The following is a 26,488-nucleotide window of genomic DNA, read 5'->3' on the forward strand; positions in this document are numbered from 1 at the left end:
ACAGTTAATTTCAAACACAGATTCAACCACAAACACAAGGGAGGTTTTCCAATGGCTCGCAAAGGGCACCTATTGCTTGGCAACAAAAAAAAGACATTGAATATCCCTTTGAGCATGGAGAAGTTGTTAATTACACTTTGGATGGTGTATCAATACACTCAGTCACTACAAAGATACAGGCGTCCTTCCTAACTCGGTTGAAGGAGAGGAAGGAAACTGCTCAGGGATTTCACCATGAGGCCAATGGTGACTTTAAAACAGTTACAGAGTTTAATGGCTGTGATGGGAGAACTGAGGATGGATCAACAACATTGTAGTTACTCCACAATACTAACCTTATTGAGAGTGAAAAGAAGGAAGCCGTGTACAGAATACAAATATTTAAAAACATTCATCCTGTTTGCAATAAGGCACTGAAGTAAAACTGCCCAGAAAATTGGAAAAGAAAATAACTTTATATCCTGAATACAAAGCGGTATGTTGGGGGCAAATCCAACACAACACATCAGTGAGTACCACTCTTCATATTTTCAAGCATGGTGGTGGCTGCATCATGTTATGGGTATGCTTGTCATCGGCAAGGACTAGGCAGTTTTTAGTTTAAAAAGAAACAAATAGAGCTAAGCACAGGCAAAATCCTAAAGGAAAACCTGGTTCAGTCTGATTTCCAACCGTCACTGGGAGATGAATTCACCTTTCAGCAGGAAAATAACCTAAAACACAAGGCCAAATATAGACGTAGGTTGCTTACCAAGACAACATTGAATGTTCCTGAGTGGCCTAGTTACAGTTTTGATATAAATCGGACTGAAAATCAAATCAAATCCAAGTTTATTTGTCACGTGCTCCGAATAGAACAGGTGTAGACCTTACAGTGAAATGCTTACTTACAGGCTCTAACCAATAGTGCAAAAAAATGTATTAGGTGAACAATAGGTAGGTAAAGAAATAAAACAACAGTAAAAAGACAGGCTATATACAGTAGCGAGGCTATAAAAGTAGCGAGGCTATAAAAGTAGCGAGTCTACATACAGACACCGGTTAGTCAGGCTGATTGAGGTAGTATGTACATGTAGATATGGTTAAAGTGACTATGTATATATGATGAACAGAGAGTAGCAGTAGCGTAAAAAGAGGGGTTGGCGGGTGGTGGGTGGGACACAATGCAGATAGCCCGGTTAACCAATGAGCGGGAGCACTGGTTGGTCGGCCCAATTGAGGTAGTATGCACATGGATGTATGGTTAAAGTGACTATGCATATATGATAAACAGAGAGTAGCAGCAGCGTAAAAAGAGGGGTTGGGGGGGCAAACAGTGCAAATAGTCCGGGTAGCCATTTGATTACCTTTTCAGGAGTCTTATGGCTTGAGGGTAAAAACTTTTGAGAAGCCTTTTTGTCCTCGACTTGGCACTCCGGTACTGCTTGCCATGCGGTAGTAGAGAGAACAATCTATGACTGGGGTGGCTGGGGTCTTTGACAATTTTTAGGGCCTTCCTCTGACACCGCCTGGTGTAGAGGTCCTGGATGGCAAGCAGCTTAGCCCCAGTGATGTACTGGGCCGTACGCACTACCCTCTGTAGTGCCTTGCGGTCAGAGGCCGAGCAGTTGCCGTACCAGGCAGTGATGCAACCAGTCAGGATGCTCTCGATGTTGCAGCTGTAGAACCTTTTGAGGATCTCAGGACCCATGCCAAATCTATGGCAAGACTTGAAAGTGTCTCTCTAGCAATGATCAACAACCAACTTGACACAGCTTGGAGAATTTCAAAAGAAATGTGTGCAAATATTGTACAATCCAGGTGTGCAAAGCTGTTAGAGACTTACCCAGAAAGACTCACAGCCGTAATCGCTGTCAAAGGTGATTCTAACATGTATTGACTCAGGGGTGTGAATACTTAAGTAAATGAGATTTCTGTATTTCACTTTCAGCACATTTGCAAACATTTCTAAAAACATGTTTTCACTTTGTCATGATGGGGTATTGTGTGTAGATGGGTGAGAAACACATATATTTAATCCATTTTAAGTTCAGACTGTAACAACAAAATGTGGAACAAAGGGTGTGAATACTTTCTGAGGGCACTGTAAATCCCCTTGAGAGGTTGAGCACCCATGTTTCAATAAACACATATTTACATTATAAAGTCATTACATGAAAGTTCATATTTTTTGTCTTAGACTATGTTTATTCAAAAGTCAGATATCTGGCAGGGCCGACAATTTACAATGCCTGAATCTACCATCTCGCCTGGCAAGGTTTCCTATAATATTCGCAGAAGCTCTTTTATTTAATTAAACTGATCATTTAATTAGAGTGATGGCCACTGCAGTCAGTGCCAGTAGGCAGATGATGGCTGATTAAAGAGCTGACATAATACTTGCTGGCCAGTGATGTCCAGGTGAAGTGGAAAGACTTCTGCTTGAAATAATGTAGCAGGGCATTTCTGGCTCCCTCACACATTCCCTCCTGACTTTGCTAAAATGAGCGTTCTGCTGGCTGCTTTCGCATTCTCAGTTCTTCTACAGTCAGAAGCCTGATGTTGCCTCACAACAGAAAGAAATTAGAACATCAACTGTCTGCTGGTTTATTGGGTGTCAGCAGGGTTGCTGGGTGTTAGCAGGGTTTATTGGGTGTCAGCAGGGTTGCTGGGTGTCAGCAGGGTTTATTGGGTGTCAGCAGGGTTTATTGGGTGTCAACAGGGTTGCTGGGTGTCAGCAGGGTTTATTGGGTGTCAGCAGGGTTTATTGGGTGTCAACAGGGTTGCTGGGTGTCAGCAGGGTTTATTGGGTGTCAGCAGGGTTGCTGGTTGTCAGCAGGGTTTATTGGGTGTCAGCAGGGTTTATTGGGTGTCAACAGGGTTGCTGGGTGTCAGCAGGGTTTATTGGGTGTCAACAGGGTTGCTGGGTGTCAGCAGGGTTTATTGGGTGTCAACAGGGTTGCTGGGTGTCAGCAGGGTTTATTGGGTGTCAACAGGGTTGCTGGGTGTCAGCAGGGTTTATTGGGTGTCAACAGGGTTGCTGGGTGTCAGCAGGGTTTATTGGGTGTCAACAGGGTGCCAGTTATGGGACAATTGTGTGAGTGAATACCCCTTATTTATTAATAGGTAGGTGCTTATAGTGTACAAGTGTGTATTAATTACATTTACATTTAAGTCATTTAGCAGACGCTCTTATCCAGAGCGACTTACAAATTGGTGCATTCACCTTATGACATCCAGTGGAACAGCCACTTTACAATAGTGCATCTAAATCTTTTAAGGGGGGGGGGGGGTGAGAAGGATTACTTTATCCTATCCTAGGTATTCCTTAAAGAGGTGGGGTTTCAGGTGTCTCCGGAAGGTGGTGATTGACTCCGCTGTCCTGGCGTCGTGAGGGAGTTTGTTCCACCATTGGGGGGCCAGAGCAGCGAACAGTTTTGACTGGGCTGAGCGGGAACTGTACTTCCTCAGTGGTAGGGAGGCGAGCAGGCCAGAGGTGGATGAACGCAGTGCCCTTGTTTGGGTGTAGGGCCTGATCAGAGCCTGGAGGTACTGAGGTGCCGTTCCCCTCACAGCTCCGTAGGCAAGCACCATGGTCTTGTAGCGGATGCGAGCTTCAACTGGAAGCCAGTGGAGAGAGCGGAGGAGCGGGATGACGTGAGAGAACTTGGGAAGGTTGAACACCAGACGGGCTGCGGCGTTCTGGATGAGTTGTAGGGGTTTAATGGCACAGGCAGGGAGCCCAGCCAACAGCGAGTTGCAGTAATCCAGACGGGAGATGACAAGTGCCTGGATTAGGACCTGCGCCGCTTCCTGTGTGAGGCAGGGTCGTACTCTGCGGATGTTGTAGAGCATGAACCTACAGGAACGGGCCACCGCCTTGATGTTAGTTGAGAACGACAGGGTGTTGTCCAGGATCACGCCAAGGTTCTTAGCGCTCTGGGAGGAGGACACAATGGAGTTGTCAACCGTGATGGCGAGATCATGGAACGGGCAGTCCTTCCCCGGGAGGAAGAGCAGCTCCGTCTTGCCGAGGTTCAGCTTGAGGTGGTGATCCGTCATCCACACTGATATGTCTGCCAGACATGCAGAGATGCGATTCGCCACCTGGTCATCAGAAGGGGGAAAGGAGAAGATTAGTTGTGTGTCGTCTGCATAGCAATGATAGGAGAGACCATGTGAGGTTATGACAGAGCCAAGTGACTTGGTGTATAGCGAGAATAGGAGAGGGCCTAGAACAGAGCCCTGGGGGACACCAGTGGTGAGAGCACGTGGTGAGGAGACAGATTCTCGCCACGCCACCTGGTAGGAGCGACCTGTCAGGTAGGACGCAATCCAAGCGTGGGCCGCGCCGGAGATGCCCAACTCGGAGAGGGTGGAGAGGAGGATCTGATGGTTCACAGTATCGAAGGCAGCCGATAGGTCTAGAAGGATGAGAGCAGAGGAGAGAGAGTTAGCTTTAGCAGTGCGGAGCGCCTCCGTGATACAGAGAAGAGCAGTCTCAGTTGAATGACTAGTCTTGAAACCTGACTGATTTGGATCAAGAAGGTCATTCTGAGAGAGATAGCGGGAGAGCTGGCCAAGGACGGCACGTTCAAGAGTTTTGGAGAGAAAAGAAAGAAGGGATACTGGTCTGTAGTTGTTGACATCGGAGGGATCGAGTGTAGGTTTTTTCAGAAGGGGTGCAACTCTCGCTCTCTTGAAGACGGAAGGGACGTAGCCAGCGGTCAGGGATGAGTTGATGAGCGAGGTGAGGTAAGGGAGAAGGTCTCCGGAAATGGTCTGGAGAAGAGAGGAGGGGATAGGGTCAAGCGGGCAGGTTGTTGGGCGGCCGGCCGTCACAAGACGCGAGATTTCATCTGGAGAGAGAGGGGAGAAAGAGGTCAGAGCACAGGGTAGGGCAGTGTGAGCAGAACCAGCGGTGTCGTTTGACTTAGCAAACGAGGATCGGATGTCGTCGACCTTCTTTTCAAAATGGTTGACGAAGTCATCTGCAGAGAGGGAGGAGGGGGGGGGAGGGGGAGGAGGATTCAGGAGGGAGGAGAAGGTGGCAAAGAGCTTCCTAGGGTTAGAGGCAGATGCTTGGAATTTAGAGTGGTAGAAAGTGGCTTTAGCAGCAGAGACAGAAGAGGAAAATGTAGAGAGGAGGGAGTGAAAGGATGCCAGGTCCGCAGGGAGGCGAGTTTTCCTCCATTTCCGCTCGGCTGCCCGGAGCCCTGTTCTGTGAGCTCGCAATGAGTCGTCGAGCCACGGAGCGGGAGGGGAGGACCGAGCCGGCCTGGAGGATAGGGGACAGAGAGAGTCAAAGGATGCAGAAAGGGAGGAGAGGAGGGTTGAGGAGGCAGAATCAGGAGATAGGTTGGAGAAGGTTTGAGCAGAGGGAAGAGATGATAGGATGGAAGAGGAGAGAGTAGCGGGGGAGAGAGAGCGAAGGTTGGGACGGTGCGATACCATCCGAGTAGGGGCAGTGTGGGAAGTGTTGGATGAGAGCGAGAGGGAAAAGGATACAAGGTAGTGGTCGGAGACTTGGAGGGGAGTTGCAATGAGGTTAGTGGAAGAACAGCATCTAGTAAAGATGAGGTCGAGCGTATTGCCTGCCTTGTGAGTAGGGGGGGAAGGTGAGAGGGTGAGGTCAAAAGAGGAGAGGAGTGGAAAGAAGGAGGCAGAGAGGAATGAGTCAAAGGTAGACGTGGGGAGGTTAAAGTCGCCCAGAACTGTGAGAGGTGAGCCGTCCTCAGGAAAGGAGCTTATCAAGGCATCAAGCTCATTGATGAACTCTCCGAGGGAACCTGGAGGGCGATAAATGATAAGGATGTTAAGCTTGAAAGGGCTGGTAACTGTGACAGCATGGAATTCAAAGGAGGCGATAGACAGATGGGTAAGGGGAGAAAGAGAGAATGACCACTTGGGAGAGATGAGGATCCCGGTGCCACCACCCCGCTGACCAGAAGCTCTCGGGGTGTGCGAGAACACGTGGGCGGACGAAGAGAGAGCAGTAGGAGTAGCAGTGTTATCTGTGGTGATCCATGTTTCCGTCAGTGCCAAGAAGTCGAGGGACTGGAGGGAGGCATAGGCTGAGATGAACTCTGCCTTGTTGGCCGCAGATCGGCAGTTCCAGAGGCTACCGGAGACCTGGAACTCCACGTGGGTCGTGCGCGCTGGGACCACCAGATTAGGGTGGCCGCGGCCACGCGGTGTGGAGCGTTTGTATGGTCTGTGCAGAGAGGAGAGAACAGGGATAGACAGACACATAGTTGACAGGCTACAGAAGAGGCTACGCTAATGCAAAGGAGATTGGAATGACAAGTGGACTACACGTCTCGAATGTTCAGAAAGTTAAGCTTACGTAGCAAGAATCTTATTGACTAAAATGATTAAAATGATACAGTACTGCTGAAGTAGGCTAGCTGGCAGTGGCTGCGTTGTTGACTTTGTAGGCTAGCTGGCAGTGGCTGCGTTGTTGACACTACACTAATCAAGTCGTTCCGTTGAGTGTAATAGTTTCTACAGTGCTGCTATTCGGGGGCTAGCTGGCTAGCTAGCAGTGTTGATTACGTTACGTTGCGTTAAAAGAACGACAATAGCTGGCTAGCTAACCTAGAAAATCGCTCTAGACAACACAATTATCTTTGATACAAAGACGGCTATGTAGCTAGCTATGTAGCTAGTTACGATCAAACAAATCAAACCGTTGTACTGTAATGAAATGAAAATGTGATACTACCTGTGGAGCGAAGCGGAATGCGACCGGGTTGTTGAGTGCGGAAGTTATTTTATTAATAATAAAAAAGTATGTTTTATTGTCACATACACCTGATAGGTGTAGTGAAATGTGTTTAACAGGGCCAGCCATAGTAGTACGGCGCCCCTACACATGTGTGAATTGGCAAAGTTTTTTTTGCATATCCCAAATCTCCCTTAGACACTCTCGGAGAGTGGGGTCACGGCCAGGGTCTTCCATTATCAACGCGACCCTCTAATCTCACTGGTAAGCCATTATCCACGCGACCCTCTGATCTGACCCTCTGATCTCACTGGTAAGCCATTATCAACACGACCCTCTGATCTCACTGGTAAGCCATTTATACAGCCAGGCTCCATAGTGAAGCAGGCGTTATACAGCCAGGCTCCATAGTGAAGCAGGTCTTATAATGCCAGGCTCCATAGTGAAGCAGGCGTTATACAGCCAGGCTCCATAGTGAAGCAGGCCGTATAAATCCATGCTCCATAGTGAAGCAGGCGTTATACAGCCAGGCTCCATAGTGAAGCAGGTGTTATACAGCCAGGCTCCATAGTGAAGCAGGTCTTATAATGCCAGGCTCCATAGTGAAGCAGGCGTTATACAGCCAGGCTCCATAGTGAAGCAGGCCGTATAAATCCATGCTCCATAGTGAAGCAGGCCTTATAAAGCCAGGCTCCATAGTGCAGCAGGATTTATACAGCCAGGCTACATAGTGAAGCAGGCTGTGACGGCTGTCGTCGGTGGAAGAAGATGAGGACCAAGGTGCAGCGTGGTAAGTGTTCATGATATTTAATAATCATCAAAACAGAACACTGAATAACAAAATAACACAGAAACAACCGAAAACAGTTCTGTCTGGTGCGGACACAAAGACTGAAAATAACCACCCACAAAACCCAACAGAAAACAGGCTACCTAAATATGGTTCCCAATCAGGGACAACGATTGACAGCTGCCTCTGATTGAGAACCATATCAGGCCAAACAAAGAAATAGAAAATCATAGAAAAACTAACATAGACAACCCACCCAACTCACGCCCTGACCATACTAAAACAAAAGACAAAACAAAGGAACTAAGGTCAGAACGTGACACAGGCCTTATAAAGCCAGGCTCCATAGTGAAGCAGGATTTATACAGCCAGGCTCCATAGTGAAGCAGGCCTTATAAAGCCAGGCTCCATAGTGAAGCAGGATTTATACAGCCAGGCTACATAGTGAAGCAGGCCTTATACAGCCAGGCTCCATAGTGAAGCAGGCCTTATACAGCCAGGCTCCATAGTGAAGCAGGCCTTATAATGCCAGGCTCCATAGTGAAGCAGGCCTTATAACGCCAGGCTCCATAGTGAAGCAGTTCTTATAAAGCCAGGCAGGGGAAATGCATAAGTATTACAATGTACAGTAAAATAGTTGGTACTGGCACTCAACCATAGGTGCTACAAATAAAGACCTCTGTCTGAGCAAGGAATGAAGTGCAGTGTGTTTGTTAGGGTACAATGTATTTTTGTGCTGTACTAGTAATGGTTTGGTGGAATGTGTCTCAAGACATTTTGTTGTTCATGATTTTGACACAACGGGTGAGATAGAAAAATATCAGGAAGGATTTCACAATGTGCAACCATGACCTGCATTAAAGGTGATTCAGGTGTTTTGTATTATAAAGGAGAGGGAATTAAGAGTATTTTAGAAAAAAAACTGCAAGCCTGGTATTCAGTGAATGCACTAAAATGCCAAGATCTTATTGCATCAGTGAAAACCTATAATTGCTGTTAAACATGGAAACGTTAAGCAGAATAGAATGGCTTTGTGTAGGATGTAAATCATTGAGAACTAACTAACAGGTTGAATTAATTGAACTCCATAAAGTAGAATTATGGGGTGGATTTTTGTAGAGTTATTGTATGGGGTAACAATTTGATCTAGTGCTAATATGCTAGTCTACCGTTGGAACTCTGTTAAGGACAATCACGATCCACATTATTGTGTTTGTCACACATATGCTGTAATAAGAAGAGGACATTGCTTGAATATATACCTGAAAATGTCCAATGCAGCCATTTTGGTCTTAATATCAAGTCATTTCTGGGTAACAATTACAAACCTTACTGTGATTGTTTTAAATTGAAATGTTCAAAAATAACCAAATGTCACTTCTTAGCAAAGAGCATTTTCTCAAGCAATAATTTTTCTTGGACCGTCTGGGAGTGGTCTGAAAATGAGCTGTTATTGGCAGAGAGGTTTGGAACTCTTTCTTATTGGTCTATTAATTATTTACAGCATAGCGATGTCACCAGGCAAGCCAAAACCCCATCTCACCAAAACAGGCTGAAATGGTATTATCACCATTTTCATAATTTCACAGTATTATTCCAACCTAATAGTGTGGAAATATATATATACAATTACATTTTTGACTGCACTGGGCCTTTAAACCTCTGATTTGTTCAAGAGACGTAAGTACACAATGTGCATGATGGCAGTGCATATAATTCAATGCGATTTTACACAAGTAGTGATACATACATTATTTGACATAAATGATTAGCTGAACTTTTTCTCTTGTTATTCTAATGAAATTCATATTTTTTTTTTTTTTTTATTTCACCTTTATTTAACCAGGTAGGCTAGTTGAGAACAAGTTCTCATTTGCAACTGCGACCTGGCCAAGATAAAGCATAGCAGTGTGAACAGACAACACAGAGTTACACATGGAGTAAACAATAAACAAGTCAATAACATGGTAGAAAAAAAGAGAATCTATATACAATGTGTGCAAAAGGCATGAGGTAGGCAATAAATCGAATAATTACAATTTAGCAGATTAACACTGGAGTGATAAATCATCAGATGATCATGTGCAAGAAGAGATACTGGTGTGCAAAAGAGCAGAAAAGTAAATAAATAAAAGCGGTATGGGGGGTGAGGTAGGTAAATTGGGTGGGTAGTTTACAGATGGACTATGTACAGCTGCAGCGATCGGTTAGCTGCTCGGATAGCAGATTTTTAAAGTTGTTGAGGGAGATAAAAGTCTCCAACTTCAGAGATTTTTGCAATTCGTTCCAGTCGCAGGCAGCAGAGAACTGGAAGGAAAGGCGTCCAAATGAGGTTTTGGCTTTAGGGATGATCAGTGAGATACACCTGCTGGAGCGCGTGTTGCGGGTGGGTGTAGCCATCGTGACCAGTGAACTGAGATAAGGCGGCACTTTACCTAGCATAGCCTTGTAGATGACCTGGAGCCAGTGGGTCTGACGACGAACATGTAGCGAGGGCCAGCCGACTAGGGCATACAGGTCGCAGTGGTGGGTCGTATAAGGTGCTTTAGTAACAAAACGAATGGCACTGTGATAAACTGCATCCAGTTTGCTGAGTAGAGTATTGGAAGCTATTTTGTAGATGACATCGCCGAAGTCGAGGATCGGTAGGATAGTCAGTTTTACTAGGGTAAGTTTGGCGGCGTGAGTGAAGGAGGCTTTGTTGCGGAATAGAAAGCCGATTCTTGCTTTGATTTTGGATTGGAGATGTTTGATATGAGTCTGGAAGGAGAGTTTGCAGTCTAGCCAGACACCTAGGTACTTATAGATGTCCACATATTCTAGGTCCAAATATGATTATTTGGCATAGTGTCACGACTTCAACCGAGGCAGGCTCTCCTTCCCGTTCGGGTGGCGCTCGGCGGTCGTCGTCACCGGCCTACTAGCTGCCACTGACTCTTTTTCCTCCCCCTCCTTATGTGTTGATTTGTATCACCTGTGTTTAGTTAATTGTTTATTAGTGTGGCTTTATTAGTCAGCCAGCCCGTACGCTTCTTTGTGCGGGATTGTTACATTGTAGCTTTTTGGATTTCGGGAGTGGAGATTATTATTGTGGACTGGGTTTGTTTATCGTGTCGTTGGACCGTTGTGTGACACCCAGTACGTCCGTGTTGGACATTTCGTTTGCCAGTTGGGTATTAAAGACTCAACATATTGAAGCTCTGCTGTTCCTGCGTCTGACTTCGCACCTCCCCGACACCCAGGTCGTTACACATAGATGAAGTGCCATTGTTTGCATTGTGGATCACCACCTGCCTCATTATCTTTTCAAGATGACACGAGCGGTGAATTAATCCTCTCTCCTATTCACCCCATCTTGATGTAACAGCTCGACAACCCCTCGGATGTCTCAGGAGGAGTCTGAATTGAAAGGATTCATTCTGAGACTCAGAAGTCAGTTGGACACCCCTTCAATATTTATTAACCTGGGTCTTTCCACATGGTTTGCAGCACTTTTGCCCTCCAACAGAACTTGAAGTCTACTTGACAACCCTCGTTAAGCCCTTCTTACTTTAATGAGGGTAACCTCCATTTTTCTGGCAGAACTACCATACTTCCTCTTATCAATGGTAATTACAGCTCCGGAGCCCTGCTTCTCCTACTTGCTCTGTCTTTGTGAGTGGCTAGGGATTCCTGGGATCAAACAGAGACACCATCTTCTGTGTTTGAATTGGGAGTTTGGAAGTCCTACCTAGACATGCAGACCTCTTGTCACGTTCCTGACCTTATTTCCTTTGTTTAGTCTTTGTTTAGTTGGTCAGGACGTGAGCTGGGTGGGTATATTCTATGTTTTGTGTTTCATTGGTTTAGGTGTGGCTTATTGGCCTGATATGGTTCTCAATCAGAGGCAGGTGTTTTACGTTGTTTCTGATTGGGAACCATATTAAGGTAAGCTGTTTTCACTGTTTGTTTGTGGGTGATTGTTCCTGTTCGTGCGTTCATTGGTTTTTCTATGTTCACTAGTTCAGGATTGTAGCGTCGTTGGTTTCGTTCTGTTTATTGTTTTGTTCGTCTTGAAGAGTATTCAAATAAATATGGATACATACCACGCTGCGATTTGGTCCTCCTCTCTTCCACATTACAACGACCGTTACAGAATCTCCCACCAAACTCGGACCAAGCAGCGTGGTAAGCGGCAGCAGCAGCAGCAGCAGCAGGAGCAGCGAAGGCAGAGAGGCGCTGGTATGAGTAGGCAGCACGGCGACGCGGTTGGAAGCCCGAGAGTCAGCCCTCAAAAATTATTGGGGGGGGCACACGGGGTGTATGGCTAAGCCAGGTAGGAGACCTGAGCCAACTCCCCGTGCTTACCGTGGAGTGAGAGGGCGTCGTACTGGTCAGGCACCGTGTTATGCGGTGGAGCGCACGGTGTCCCCAGTACGCGTGCTTAGCCCGGTGCGATACATTCCAGCTCCTCGTGTCGGCCGGGCTAGGTTGGGCATCGAGCCAGGTGCCATGAAGCCGGTTCGCCAGCACAGGCCAGTGCGGGCTAAACCACCTCGCCGCACTGGTCGGGCTACGGGGAGTATTCAACCAGGTAAGGTTGGGCAGGCTCGGTGCTCAAGAGCTCCTGTACTCCTTCACGGTCCGGTATATCCGGTGCCACCTCCACGTACCAGTCCTCCGGTGGCAGCCCCCCGCACCAGGCTGTCTCTCCGGTTTCTCTCTACAGCTGCTCCTGCCTGTCCAGCGCTGCCAGATCCTTCCTCTTCTCCTGAGCCGCCAGAGTCTCCCGTCTGTCCTGAGCCGCCAGAGTCTCCCGTCTGTCCTGAGCCGCCAGAGTCTCCCGTCTGTCCTGAGCCGCCAGAGTCTCCCGTCTGTCCTGAGCCGCCAGAGTCTCCCGTCTGTCCTGAGCCGCCAGAGTCTCCCGTCTGTCCTGAGCCGCCAGAGTTTCCCGTCTGTCCAGCGCCGTCTGAGCTGCCCATCTGTCCAGTCAGCCAGGACCTGCCAGAGCCGCCAGCAAGCCAGGAGCTGCCAGAGCCGCCAGCCAGCCAGGAGCTGCCAGCCAGCCAGGAGCTGCCAGAGCCGCCAGCCAGCCAGGAGCTGCCAGAGCCGCCAGTCAGCCAGGACCTGCCAGAGCCGCCAGTCAGCCAGGACCTGCCAGAGCCGCCAGTCAGCCAGGACCTGCCAGAGCCGCCAGTCAGCCAGGACCTGCCAGAGCCGCCAGTCAGCCAGGCGCTGCCAGAGCCGTCAGTCAGCCAGGACCTGCCAGAGTCGTCCTTCATTCCGGAGCTGAGTTGTCCTTCACTCCGGTGCTGCCGGAATCTCCCGTCCTTTCGGGACCCATGGCTAGGGTCCCCAGGCTCATAAGAGGCCACGGGGGCGATTAAGGAGGCGGACAAAAACAATGTTGAAGTGGGGTCCACGTCCCGCGCCAGAGCCGCCACCGCGGACAGACGCCCACCCAGACCCTCCTCTATAGGTTTAGGTTTTGCGACCGGAGTCCGCACCTTTGGGGGGGGGGGGGGGGTACTGTCACGTTCTGACCTTTATTTTCCTTTGTTTTGTCTTTAGTTAGTATGGTCAGGGCGTGAGTTGGGGTGGGCAGTCTATGTTATGTGTTTCTATGTTTAGGTTTTGTCAATTGGCCTGATATGGTTCTCAATCAGAAACAGGTGTTTTGCATTGTCTCTGATTGGGAACCATATTTAGGTTGCCTGTTTTCACTGTTGGTTTGTGGGTGTTTGTCTTCCGTGTCAGTGTTTGTGCCACACGGGACTGTTTCGGTTAGTTTCACTTTCGTTATTTTGTATTTGTTGTCGTGTTCAGTTTATATTATTAAAACATGGACACTTACCACTCTGCGTCTTGGTCCGATCCCTGCTACACCTCCTCTTCAGACAAAGAGGAGGAAACCAGCCGTTACACCTCTATACGTCATTTATTCTGTAGTAACAGATGCCAACTGTCCATAGGTGTTGATGAATTGCATGGAAACGCTCTCTACTTTGCGGTTTTTCAACAAGGAACCTAAGTAGGCCTACAAAGTAAGCTGTCTCCATTTCATCAATCTACAAATAAGCTCAATTGAATAATGAAATCCATTTTGATTTGGGCTCACCTCTCACTGATGCTCTGGTGTTCATTTGTATGGTTCATTAAGCTGTTTGTATGCTGAACTAAATTGACTGAGATCAAGGAGGCACACTAAGCCTCCTATTCTTCCTTTTCATAATAGGAGATGGAGAGAAATACTTATTACTACGTTGTGTGCGCTCAGCACAAGGGTAAGGTTATTTAGAGAGATGCCCTCTGACGGAAAATGGAAGGCAAAAATTGGCTAGAACGTGGCTAGATATGGCTAGAACGTATTATTCATAGTTGAGGAAAAATACCTATTAGAGGACAACAGGGTGGTAAAATCTTTTGCATTCTTTTTTCTGTTAGCTAAATACATTTAGTAAAACATTTAATTGGGAAAGACTTTGGCGATTAGGCAGTGCTGGGCCAAGTTGCAGAGATGAGTACAAAGAGTTGTGGTGGCTACAAAGTCTTGATGATGAGGAGAATATGATCTATAACTATGTGTACTTCTATGGCCCTTGCAAAGCCTTACCAATCCTAGGTTGTGATACTTAGAGACCACATGAGTTAGGCCCCTATAATTCATTATTTTAGTGCCAGAGAAGGATTAACAGATTAACGCACAACATTTAAAGTTTAAGAAGTGAAGTAGGTATCACTGCAGCCTTTTCAATCATCATTATGCAACTGTGGGAAACAAATAGATGACTTATGAGCACCTATTCGCTAGTTACGTTAGCCAAAATGCTCAATCAGCCTTTTCACTGTGGGTCAACAGTTTGTTGATATGAAAAAACCTGTGAATATTGGAAATGATATAAATAGAATTGGATCTGGATCTCCAGTCAGTCCCCCAGTAATCAATATGATTGATAGGAAAATATTTTCCTTCCATAAAGTGCCAGGCAGCTACTGGATTTCTGTTTCTTTACATCACATAGTGCCCCTCATTGCCTCATTTTACAATTGGATTGTCACGCCCTGGCCTTAGTATTCTTTGTTTTCTTAATTATTTTGGTTAGGTCAGGGTGTGACATGGGGAATGTATGTGGTTTTTGTAGTGTCTAGGGTGGTTGTAAGGTTTAGGGGGTTTATTAGAGTAGTTGGGTTTATGTTTAGTATAGTAGTCTAGCTGTGTCTATGTTGAACGTTTGTAGCCTGTGTGTGTGTGCACTACGTTTATAGCTTCACGGTCGTTTGTTGTTTTTGTATAGTTTGTAATAGTGTTTCGTTTCATGTTCATCTTCGTAGTAAAAAATAAAAGAAGATGGCTTATTTTCCACATGCTACGTTTTGGTCCGTCTCTCCTCCACACGATCGTGACATGGATCCCCCGCCCCTAATTAGGCTTTTGGTTTAACCCGGTCCTCAGAAGCTGGGCTTGTAAGGAGAACAGAGACATGACATATCGCTCTTCTATCTCTTCTTAACCAGTCCTGAGACCCCAGCAAAAATCTGCTTTTCATTTATCTGACATTCATTTATCTGCATGTCCAGCCCTTATATTTAGCCTCACAATGAAGTGTATGAAGAGTTCAACCATTTTCTTTTCAGGACAACCAGGGCAACAAGTAGAACACAAAACTATTTGACATAAACAGTTGCTTTCAGGAGTTTTATTGACAAATGTCAATACAAAAAAGGTCAGCCAAAGCAAAAACCTGATACAAATGAATGTCTATGAGTGCTGTAAGTACAAAAATGTTTTACTAACTGGGAAATTAATATTTAACTAGTCAGTGACAACTGTGTGGAGTTTGTAGTTTGTGACAGCAACTATGTGAGCTTATTACAGTATTATATACACTATGTCAAATCAAAGCAAATGATATTTGTCACATGCGCCAAATACAACAGATGTAGACCGTACCGTGAAATGCGTACTTACAAGTCCTTAATAACTTCTTAAGGCTGCGGGGCAGTATTGAGTAGCTTGGAAGAAAGGTGCCCAGAGGTGCCCAGAGTAAACTGCCTGCTCCTCAGTCCCAGTTGCTAATATATGCATATTATTAGTATATTTGGATGGAAAACCCTCTGAAGTTTCTAAAACTGTTTGAATGATGTCTGTGAGTATAACAGAACTCATATGGCAGGCAAAAACCTGAGAAGTTCCACTTCCTGTTTGGATTTTTTCTGAGGCTGGTAGATTTTCAACCAAGCTCCCATTGAAATTACAGCGAGATATGGATGAGTTTTCACTTCCTACGGCTTCCACTAGAAGTCAACAGTCAATACAACGTTGTCTGATGACTCTACTGTGAAGGCGGGCCGAAGGAGACAGGAATGAATCACCACTGCCATGAGGTGACCATGCATTCACCATGCGCATTCACATGAGGAGGACCTCCGTTCCACCACTCATCTGAAGTCAATGTAATTCTCCGGTTGGAACGTTATTCAAGATTTATTTGAACAACATTCTAAAGATTGATTCAATACATCGTTTGACATGTTTCTACTGACTGTTACGGAACTTTTGGACATTTCGTCACGTTTTAGTGAACGCGCTTTGTGACTTAGGAATTGTTTACCAAACGCGCTAACCAAAGTAGCTAATTGGACATAAATAACGGACATTATCAAACAAATCAAGCATTTATTGTGGACCTGGGATTCCTGGGAGTGCATTCTGATGAAGATCATCAAAGGTAAGGGAATATTTATCATGTAATTTATGGTTTCTGTTGACTCCAACATGGCGGCTAAGCTCCGTCTCAGATTATTGCATGGTTTGCTTTTTCCGTAAAGTTTTTTTTAAATATGACACAGCGGTTGCATTAAGGAGAGGTATTAAGGTCAGTCAATGCAGAAAACTTCAGGAACGTTGAAAGTTTCTTCAAGTTCAGTCGTAAAAACCATCAATCACTATGATGAAACTGACTCTCATGAGGACCGCCACAGGAAAGGAAGACCCAGAGTTATCTCTGCTGCAGAAGATAAGTTCATTAGAGTTACCAGCCTCAGAAATTGCAGCCCAAATAAATGCTTCACAGAGTTTAAATAACAGACACATCTCAACATCAACTGTTCAGAGGAGACCGCATGAATCAGGCCTTCATGGTCAAATTGCTTCAAAGAAACCACTACTAAAGGACACCAATAATAAGAAGAGTTGCTTAGGCAGGGGAAACCCCAAAATTATTGGATCTCTTGATAAAGATGAGCAAAAAGACTGTATAAACTAAATAATAGAAATACTGAGCTGTATTGCTGACAGGTGTATCAAATCAAGCACGTGTAGCGTGGTTCGTTCTGCGATGTGTAATTTTAATTAGGACGCTGCCACAACTGACGGTCTGCTCGTTGAAATCTTTTTATTTGCCCTGCACACGAAGAGACAACACACATGTTACCCTTGGCGCAGTCACAGCTCTCGGGCACCTTGCTAGCCGAGGGTCAGGCAAAAGAGCGCCAAAAGGAATTAACAGGTGCTGCGTGCACACCCTCGCTGCACAACAGCTCACCATACAAGTAGAACTATACAGAACATAATTCTGACAAAATAAAAGACATACCTGCACACGAAGAGACAACACACATGTTACCCTTGGCGCAGTCACAGCTCTCGGGCACCTGCGCGAGCACATGGACACTCACTCAACCACTGTCACAAGTACTCACAAGTTACAACAGATACCCCAGTCAGTGAGCTCTGTGAAACTTGTTAACATAAATTCCTACACTGTCCACACTATAACAAACTTATGGTTGCAAAACAGTACATTGTATAACCTTATGACGGTTGTATATTAAACAGTTTCGGAGCCAAGGACAACATACCTTGCTAGCCGAGGGTCAGGCAAAAGAGAACGATAAAGGGGTATGGGAATACAGATAACCCGCGATGGGCCAAACCAAAATATACAACACTTTTACAATCACATGTATGTACAATATTGGTATGAAAAAGTGTTTGTACACCAAATAAAAACATTAGCTATGCAGCTGTAATTAAATAAAAAAATACACTGAATTATTATTATTATTATCAAATTATTAACATCCCCTCTTGACCTGGCCTATTTGAATTGGTCCTTGTGTGCAATTTGGTGCGTAATCTAGGGGAACAACATCACACTGCTACATTCACCCCCACTGTTTTACACTAGATTATAGGCCCAAAACAAAACACATTACCTCGAAGGTAACAAAGCAAAGAAAGAAAAAAAAAATCACACCCTCAGGGCGACAGAGTAACCCAGTGTAGTCCCTTAATTCTAGACCCACAAATGGTCGATCAGCTGAAAAGCTATCCCGCGAAGGATTAGGAAAAATAAGGGGTAGCTAATCCCTTATTCAACCGTATACGAAAAATGCCATATACATTTTATGCCGATGGACTACACACAAAGTTACATGAATTGTCAAATATATTAGACAAACCCACAAATCATTCTAAGACATGCTTAGATTCCTACATATATATATATATAAAAAAGAAAAGGTAGGCAATATCCTACCATCACTGAGAAACCAAGAACTGTTTCATTTCCTGTGTAGACATAGTTTGGATTAGCCTATCCACTGGCTTAATAAGTCTACCTAGTCTAGTCCGAACACCCTCACCCACAAACCTAGCAGGAATGTCACAGACAGCACTAACCCTGCTCAGAGGTCTAACCTCAGGATGGGGAGTACTACAGATCCGCATCTCCGGAGCCAGCACACTTTCAGTTACCGACTCAACACTAGTAGTGTCAGACGACTGATCAGAATCCTGGTAGATTGTCACAGACCACACTGACGAAGCATCTTCAACCAAGGTAACATCATCCACACTGAATGGAGTTTCGCAATCAGAACTCTTGTAGGCTTCGGGGATATCTCTCTGGTCCACTTCTGCTGAGCACACCTCACTTAAGGGGACTTCATACGGTTGTTCTACCTCACTTCCATCAGCCGGGACTTCACCATCCTCTTGGAGTATCCTCCCAGAAGACTCAGGAAGGCCTGCTACCCAGTGGACAGTCCTGGCGTCACTCCCATCCATTTGGCTGGACTTTGCAGACATCTCAGAGATCACGTCACCACTCGATAGAGATCCGTGACCCTCAGGTTCCTCCCACGAAGGTAAAGGCAGAAAGTTGACTGGCATAATCAGGTTCCTATGCACAGTTTTGGTGCGTCCAGTGGTAGGGTGTTGGATACGATATGTGTTCAGTGAGCTGTTCTTTGCAACCACTATGTACACCACACTCTCCCAGCGATCAGCCAGTTTCTTCTTGCCCCTCTCCCCCTTGTTAGCAAGTAGAACTCTATCTCCCTTCTGCACCGAGTGACCCTTAGACCGTCTGTTGTAGACCTCGGCTTGTCTCTGTTGTTGCTTACTGGCATGCTGCTGGGCCAATGTCATGGCCTCTCTCAGATCCTCACCCAGAGACTGGACATACTTATCCACATCTACTGTGTCCCCATCCAACAGCACACTTTCAAACATAACATCTACCGGCAACCTAGGGGTGCGTCCGAACATCAAGAAGAAGGGTGGAAACCCAGTAGTCTCATGAACAGTGCAGTTATAGGAGAATGTCAATGTGTTCAACATCTGAGGCCATTTAGCCTTAGACCTAGCTGGCAGAGCTCTAATCATCCCACCCAGTGTGCGATTCAGACGTTCTGCTTGACCGTTACCCATGGGATGATAAGGTGTGGTGTGGGACTTTTCAACACCAGATAACTGAAGTAATTCTGCAATAAGTAAACTCTCAAAGTTAGCACCCCTGTCAGAATGGATGCAATCAGCGAACCCATAAATGCAGAAGAAATTATTCCAGAGAACACGAGCAACAGTCTTAGCAGACTGGTTTGGACATGGATACGCACAGGCCAGCTTAGTAAAGTGATCAGTCACTACTAACACATCAATAGACTTGTTGTTTGAATCTTCGGCAGTCCAGAAATCAATACACACAAGTTCTAAAGGTGCCGTTGTCACAATGGAGACAAGTGGAGCTCTTGCTTCAGGCTCAGGTGCTTTACTCAACACACATCTCTTACAGTGGGCCACGTATTCCTTGACATCCTTCTCCATAGATTCCCAGTAAAACCGCTGTCTCGTGAGCCACAATGTGCGCTGCTGACCCTGATGACCAGCATCATCATGAACTCCCTTCAACACAAGGCCTCTCAAAGACACAGGTACGACATACTGGAATATTTTCTTCTTACTCACTGGGTGTTTTGAGACACGATACAGAATCCCTAACCGCGTGGTGAGTTTCCCCCACTGTCTTAGAGTATAAACTGTTTCTTTAGCTTCAAAGACTCGCTCTCTCCTAGATGGGCGCCGGCCTCTATCTACAAAGAACATGACTCTGCTGATGATAGGATCCAGTGACTGGTTATCATACAGCTCCTTGTGTGTAAGGACAGGTAAAGGGCTCTGACCCATGGACATCAACTTCTCAAGGTGCTGCACATGTGAAACGGCCCTCACTGTGGCACCATCATCCCATCGGCGATGGGCATGGAGGACAGCAGACACCTCTTCACAGGAAACCAACCCACTGACATCGTCTCCAGCTCTACTCAACTCACTCCCAGGAGCCATAGACGTTCCACAGCCAGCCTCGGGCTGCTCACAGGAGAGACGGAACATGTCTTGTACATCATCCAGTCGAAGACCTCTGGCTTCCTCCAGCAGGACATCATATGGAATTCTTGTCAGTCGGTGCAGAACTTTGGAGCGGACAAATGGCTCTCTGCTCAAAGCATCAGCAACGACATTCTTGAGCCCTGGTATGTACTGGATATCAAAATCAAAAGGTGCCAGCTTTGCAACCCATCTCTGCTCACATGCATCAAGTCTCGGCTTTGTAAGAATATATTTGAGTGGATTGTTGTCGGTCCACACCGTAAACTTATGCCCTCGCAGCCAATGGCTGAACTTATCATGAACGGTCCACACCGTAAACTTATGCCCTCGCAGCCAATGGCTGAACTTATCATGAATGGCCCATTTCATGGCTAGAAATTCCAGCCGGTGAGCAGGATACTTGGATTGTGCATGATTAAGAGATTTACTAGCAAAAGCTATTGGCCTGGCTATGGCCTTCCCATCTTGCACTTGGGATAGTACAGCTCCCAAACCAGTAGTAGATGCATCAACAGAAAGCAAAAATGGCTGAGAAAAGTCTGGATGAGCCAGCAGTGCCTGGTCAACTAGTGCTGCTTTCAAAGCTTCAAAAGCGAGTTGACATTCGGCAGTCCAGTCTGCAGCAGTGAGCCTGCGAGAGGGACCAGGCCTCTTTCTGCCCTTGCCTCTCCTAGGCTTCTTCTGACCTGTAGTCAGCTGAAACAATGGCCTATCAACCATTGAACAATTCTCAATGTAGTGTTGATAGTATACTACCATACCAAGGAAAGAACGGATTTTGCTAGGAGACGGAGTGACACCATCAGCTTCCATCATCTCACTCTGTCTGTAAAGGCAGTCATTGTTGTTCTCCTCCTCAGACGAGGAGGAGCATGGATCGGACCAAGATGCGGATTGGTGATTAATCATACTTTTAATGAAAACAGCAAACAAGACACTACAAAACTACAAAACAACAAACGTGACTAACCTTCAACCGTCCTGTGTGGCCCAAACACTGACACAGGAACAAACACCCACAAAACCCCAGTGAAACCCTGGCTGCCTTAGTATGACTCTCAATCAGAGACAAACGATACACACCTGTCTCTAATTGAGAATCATACCAGGCCGAACACAAAACCCAACATAGAAATACAAAACATAGACTACCCACCCAACACTCACGCCCTGACCAATAAAGACATACAAAACAAGAGAAAACAGGTCAGGAACGTGACAGAACTCCCCCCCTTAAGGTGCGAACTCCGGGCGCACCAGCACAAAGTCTAGGGGAGGGTCTGGGTGGGCGTCTGTCCACGGTGGCGGCTCTGGCGGTGGACGAGGTCCCCACCCCACCATAGTCACTCCCCGCTTCCGTATCCCCCTCCCAATGACCACCCTCCAACTCAACCCACCTAAATAAAGGGGCAGCATCGGGATAAGGGGCAGCAGCTCCGGGATAAGGGGCAGCAGCTCCGGGATAAGGGGCAGCAGCTCCGGGATAAGGGGCAGCAGCTCCTGGCTGAGGAACTCTGGCAGGTCCTGGCTGAGGGACTCTGGCAGGTCCTGGCTGAGGGACTCTGGCAGGTCCTGGCTGAGGGACTCTGGCAGGTCCTGGCTGAGGGACTCTGGCAGGTCCGGGCTGAGGGACTCTGGCAGGTCCGGGCTGAGGGACTCTGGCAGGTCCGGGCTGAGGGACTCTGGCAGGTCCGGGCTGAGGGACTCTGGCAGGTCCGGTCTGGCGGAAGGCTCTGGCTGATCCGGTCTGGCGGAAGGCTCTGGCTGATCCGGTCTGGCGGAAGGCTCTGGCTGATCCGGTCTGGCGGAAGGCTCTGGCTGATCCGGTCTGGCGGAAGGCTCTGGCTGATCCGGTCTGGCGGAAGGCTCTGGCTGATCCGGTCTGGCGGAAGGCTCTAGCGGCTCCTGTCTGGCGGACGGCTCTAGCGGCTCCTGTCTGGCGGACGGCTCTGTAGGCTCATGGCAGACGGGCGGCTTTGCAGGCTCATGGCAGACGGGCGGCTTTGCAGGCTCATGGCAGACGGACAGTTCAGACGGCGTAGGGCAGACGGGCAGTTCAGACGCCGCTGGGCAGACGGGCAGTTCAGGCGCCGCTGGGCAGACGGGCAGTTCAGGCGCCGCTGGGCAGACGGGCAGTTCAGGCGCCGCTGGGCAGACGGGCAGTTCAGGCGCCGCTGGGCAGACGGGCAGTTCAGGCGCCGCTGGGCAGACGGCAGACTCTGGCCGGCTGAGACGCACTGTAGGCCTGGTGCGTGGTACCGGAACTGGAGGTACCGGGCTAAGGACACGCACCTTCAGGCTAGTGCGGGGAACAACAACAGGGCACACTGGACTCTCGTGGCGCACTCTAGGCCTGGTGCGTGGTACCGGAACTGGAGGTACCGGGCTGAGGGCACGCACCTCAGGGCGAGTGCGGGGAGAAGGAACAGTGCGTACAGGGCTCTGGAGACGCACAGGAGGCTTGGTGCGTGGTGCCGGAACTGGAGGCACTGGGCTGGAGACACGCACCATAGGGAGAGTGCGTGGAGGAGGAACAGGGCTCTGGAGATGCACTGGAAGCCTGGTGCGTGGTGTAGGCACTGGTGGTACTGAGCTGGGGTGGGAAGGTGGCGCCGGATATACCGGACCGTGAAGGAGGACACGTGCTCTTGAGCACCGAGCCTCCCCAACCTTACCAGGTTGAATGGTCCCCGTAGCCCTGCCAGTGCGGCGAGGTGGAATAGCCCGCACTGGGCTATGCAGGCGAACCGGGGACACCACCTGTAAGGCTGGTGCCATGTACGCCGGCCCGAGGAGACGTACTGGAGACCAGATACGTTGGGCCGGCTTCATGGCACTCGGCTCGATGCCCAACCTAGCCCTCCCAGTGCGGCAAGGTGGAATAGCCCGCACTGGGCTAAGCACGCGTACTGGGGACACCGTGCGCTTTACCGCATAACACGGTGTCTGACCAGTACGACGCCCTCTTACTCCACGGCAAGCCCGGGGAGTTGGCTCAGGTATCCAACCCGGCTTCGCCACACTCCCCTTTAGCCCCCCCCAATAAATTTTTGGGTGAGCCTCTCGGGCTTCCAGCCTCTCATACGTGCTGCCTCCTCAATCCACCGCTCCTGGGCTGTGGCTGCCTTCTTCTCCTCCCGCGAGCGGCGATTCACACCAACCTTAGCCCAGGGTCCTTCTCCGTTGAATATTTGTTCCCAACTCCATTCCTCTTCTCTCCATTGCTTTAGTTCCTTTCCTCCGGCTCCAATCCGCTTGGTCCTGTTGTGGTGGGTGTTTCTGTAAAGGCAGTCATTGTTGTTCTCCTCCTCAGACGAGGAGGAGCATGGATCGGACCAAGATGCGGATTGGTGATTAATCATACTTTTAATGAAAACAGCAAACAAGACACTACAAAACAACAAACGTGACTAACCTTCAACCGTCCTGTGTGGCCCAAACACTGACACAGGAACAAACACCCACAAAACCCCAGTGAAACCCTGGCTGCCTTAGTATGACTCTCAATCAGAGACAAACGATACACACCTGTCTCTAATTGAGAATCACACCAGGCCGAACACAAAACCCAACATAGAAATACAAAACATAGACTACCCACCCAACACTCACGCCCTGACCAATAAAGACATACAAAACAAGAGAAAACAGGTCAGGAACGTGACACTGTCACATTCAAAATGGTTTGAACCTTAGCAGGATCAGTGGCTACGCCCTCCTGAGAAATGATGTGGCCCAAAAACTTAACAGACCTCCTCAAAAACTTGCACTTAGACGGGGACAGTTTAAGATTGTGCTCCTGCAACCGCTGGAAAACCATCTCAAGTCTCTGCAGACTCTCTTCCTCCGTCTTAGCAAAAACCATCAGATCATCCAAATAGCAAAGGAGACTTAGAAAGTTTTGGTCCCCAAAGATGGTCAGCATCATTCTCATAAAAGTAGCTGGGCTGTTGCAAAGGCCCTGAGGCAAACGATTGTACTCGTGCAGACCTAAAGGAGAGGAAAAGGCTGTGTATTTCTTATCCTCTTCATGCAGTGGCACATTGTAGTACCCTGATGTCAAGTCCATTGTGCTGAAGAAGGCATTACCTCCCAGCGCCGCCAGTACATCAGCCTGATGAGGCAGGGGATGAGCATCCTTCACTGTGCGGGCGTTTAACCACCTAAAGTCAGTACATAGACGCAAGTCCCCATTCTTTTTCCATACCAGCACCAATGGTGAGGCATACTCGCTGCTGGATTTTCTGACGATTTCCTTTTCCTCCATATCATCCAGTGTTTCCATGAGTTTTTGGTAATCAGCTGGAGAAAGCCTACGATAAGGTAATCGAAATGGGCGGTCATCAGTCAGCCGTATGCGATGGCAGAACTCTTTTGCCTCTCCACAATCCAGGCTATGTCTAGAGAACACCGTGTCATACTTCTCAATTAAACCGACGAGTTTGTCTTTCCAGAACTGTGAAACTGGACACTCCTCAACAGACAGGCCTTGATGTCCAAGATTGCTCAGTGTACTGTTGTCATTAACTACACTGCCACCAACTGAACTCTTAGCTGTAAGACTGCCATGTGAGCTGTCACATTGTACTTTTGCCACGTTCTGGTAAGCAGCTTGCTGCTTGACATCATCAAAATCCTCCAATGCAATACAAGGGTACACATCTGCCACTTTAGCATTTCGTCTCAGGGTAACTGGCGAAGTTGTTGGATTCACAATCTTCACAGGGAGCCATCCATCCCCCCACAGAGGCGTAACTACTCTCCCTACTAGTATGTGTCGATTCACACAACGAGACGTGCTGGGCTCGACAACAACAGTACTGCCCACAGAGAGTTTTGTCTTTGGGGGTAAGCGGCCCCACACCAGATGCTCACTCATGGGTTGGAGCGTTACTGCCCTCTTCAACTTAATGGTGCCCACTTTATCTGGGATGGAGTCTCCTCTCCATCTCTCCAGATTTGATAGGAGATGCAGGAACTGGCTGTCCTCACACTGGCCAGAGGGACCTGGCGTACCCACCACCCGCCAGTAGCTGTCATTTGATTTGAACTGTCTAATCAGAGACTTCAACACGTTAGTGCCAACAATGAGTTCATCAACCTGCCCATCTACAATAAGCACTGGGACTACATAACTGAAGCCATAAAGCTGTAGTTTTAAGTCACACATGCCCACTGGGCTAGTTTGCGTCCCACCACAACCCACCAGTATGATGTCTGAAGGAGCTAGAAAGTTCCCCTCTACCACTCCTGCCTCCCTCAACCGAGGTACAATATCTGCGCGCAGAGTAGTAGCCATGGACCCACTATCTAACATCCCCTTCAGCTCAACTTTATCCTGTACTAGCACGGTGGTGTAAAACAAACTGTCATTCTGAGAAATTCTCATTGTGTTCTGAGAAATTACTGTGTTGTTCTTGGGTACTGACTCACAAAAATAAGAATAAACAGATTGGATATCATCATCAGTGGAGGAAAAATTAGACTGCCTCACATTGCCCTCCTCAGAATGGAGGCTTTCTAGTTTTCCTGAGACCTGCCAGTCTGTCCACATACAGGGCTCTTTCGCTTCCCAGTCTCACTACAGTCAAAGCTCATGTGGCCAGGAGAGAAGCACTTGAAACACAGCTGGTGCATCTGACAGTGAGCTTTGGTCCAGTGATTAGTGCTTCCACAGACAGCGCACTCACGCTCACGTTTGGGGAACTGTTTACGGGGCCCTCTGTTCACAGACTGAGTATTGCTGACAAGAGCCTTCTCTAGCATACTAAAAACTGTCTCTAATGTCCCACCCTCAGATACAGATTGGGCCTGTTCTGGTTCACGGCCACATCGAGAAAAAGATGACACATTAGGTCTGCTCTCAGGATCCACTTCCTCCTGGGGGGAGTCGAAGACAGCAGCCACCTGCTGTGAAAGTTGTGTTCTACATGCTTTACGCTCCCTTAACAGTTCATCCAAACGATCCTGTACCTCACTGGCTGTCCAGTCACGAAGGGGTTTGCATTTGAACACTTGGGCCAACTCTTTATCAGGACAGTTGCGTACAAACATGACTGCCAACTCTGAGCACTGATTGGGCAAGGTTCTACCCTCACTTACAAGGTACTGTTCAGCTGCCTCTGCAGCTTTGTTAAGCCTAATCCAGAAATCTAGTGGACCCTCATTAGCATATGGTCTCATTGAATAGAAATCAGCTAATGGCATACCTGAGTAGACAGTATCCCCAAAGTGTTGCTTGAGAACACTGAACACTGCCTTAACATCTGTGACAACAGGGTTGTTACGCATCAAGACTTTGGTCACATCCCGTGCCCTCCCCATGAGCCTAGACATCACC

General features: G+C 47.6%; 1 pseudogene; it reads left to right on the forward strand.

Annotated features, from left to right (window-relative positions):
- The window catches only part of LOC139569856 (unhealthy ribosome biogenesis protein 2 homolog), a 43,101-nt pseudogene extending 31,298 nt beyond the window's left edge, over positions 1 to 11,803 (forward strand).
- The last annotated feature ends 14,685 nt before the right edge of the window (positions 11,804 to 26,488 follow it).

This window comes from Salvelinus alpinus, chromosome 3, assembly GCF_045679555.1.
Source record: "Salvelinus alpinus chromosome 3, SLU_Salpinus.1, whole genome shotgun sequence".
In the NCBI taxonomy this organism is placed as follows: Eukaryota; Metazoa; Chordata; class Actinopteri; order Salmoniformes; family Salmonidae; genus Salvelinus; species Salvelinus alpinus.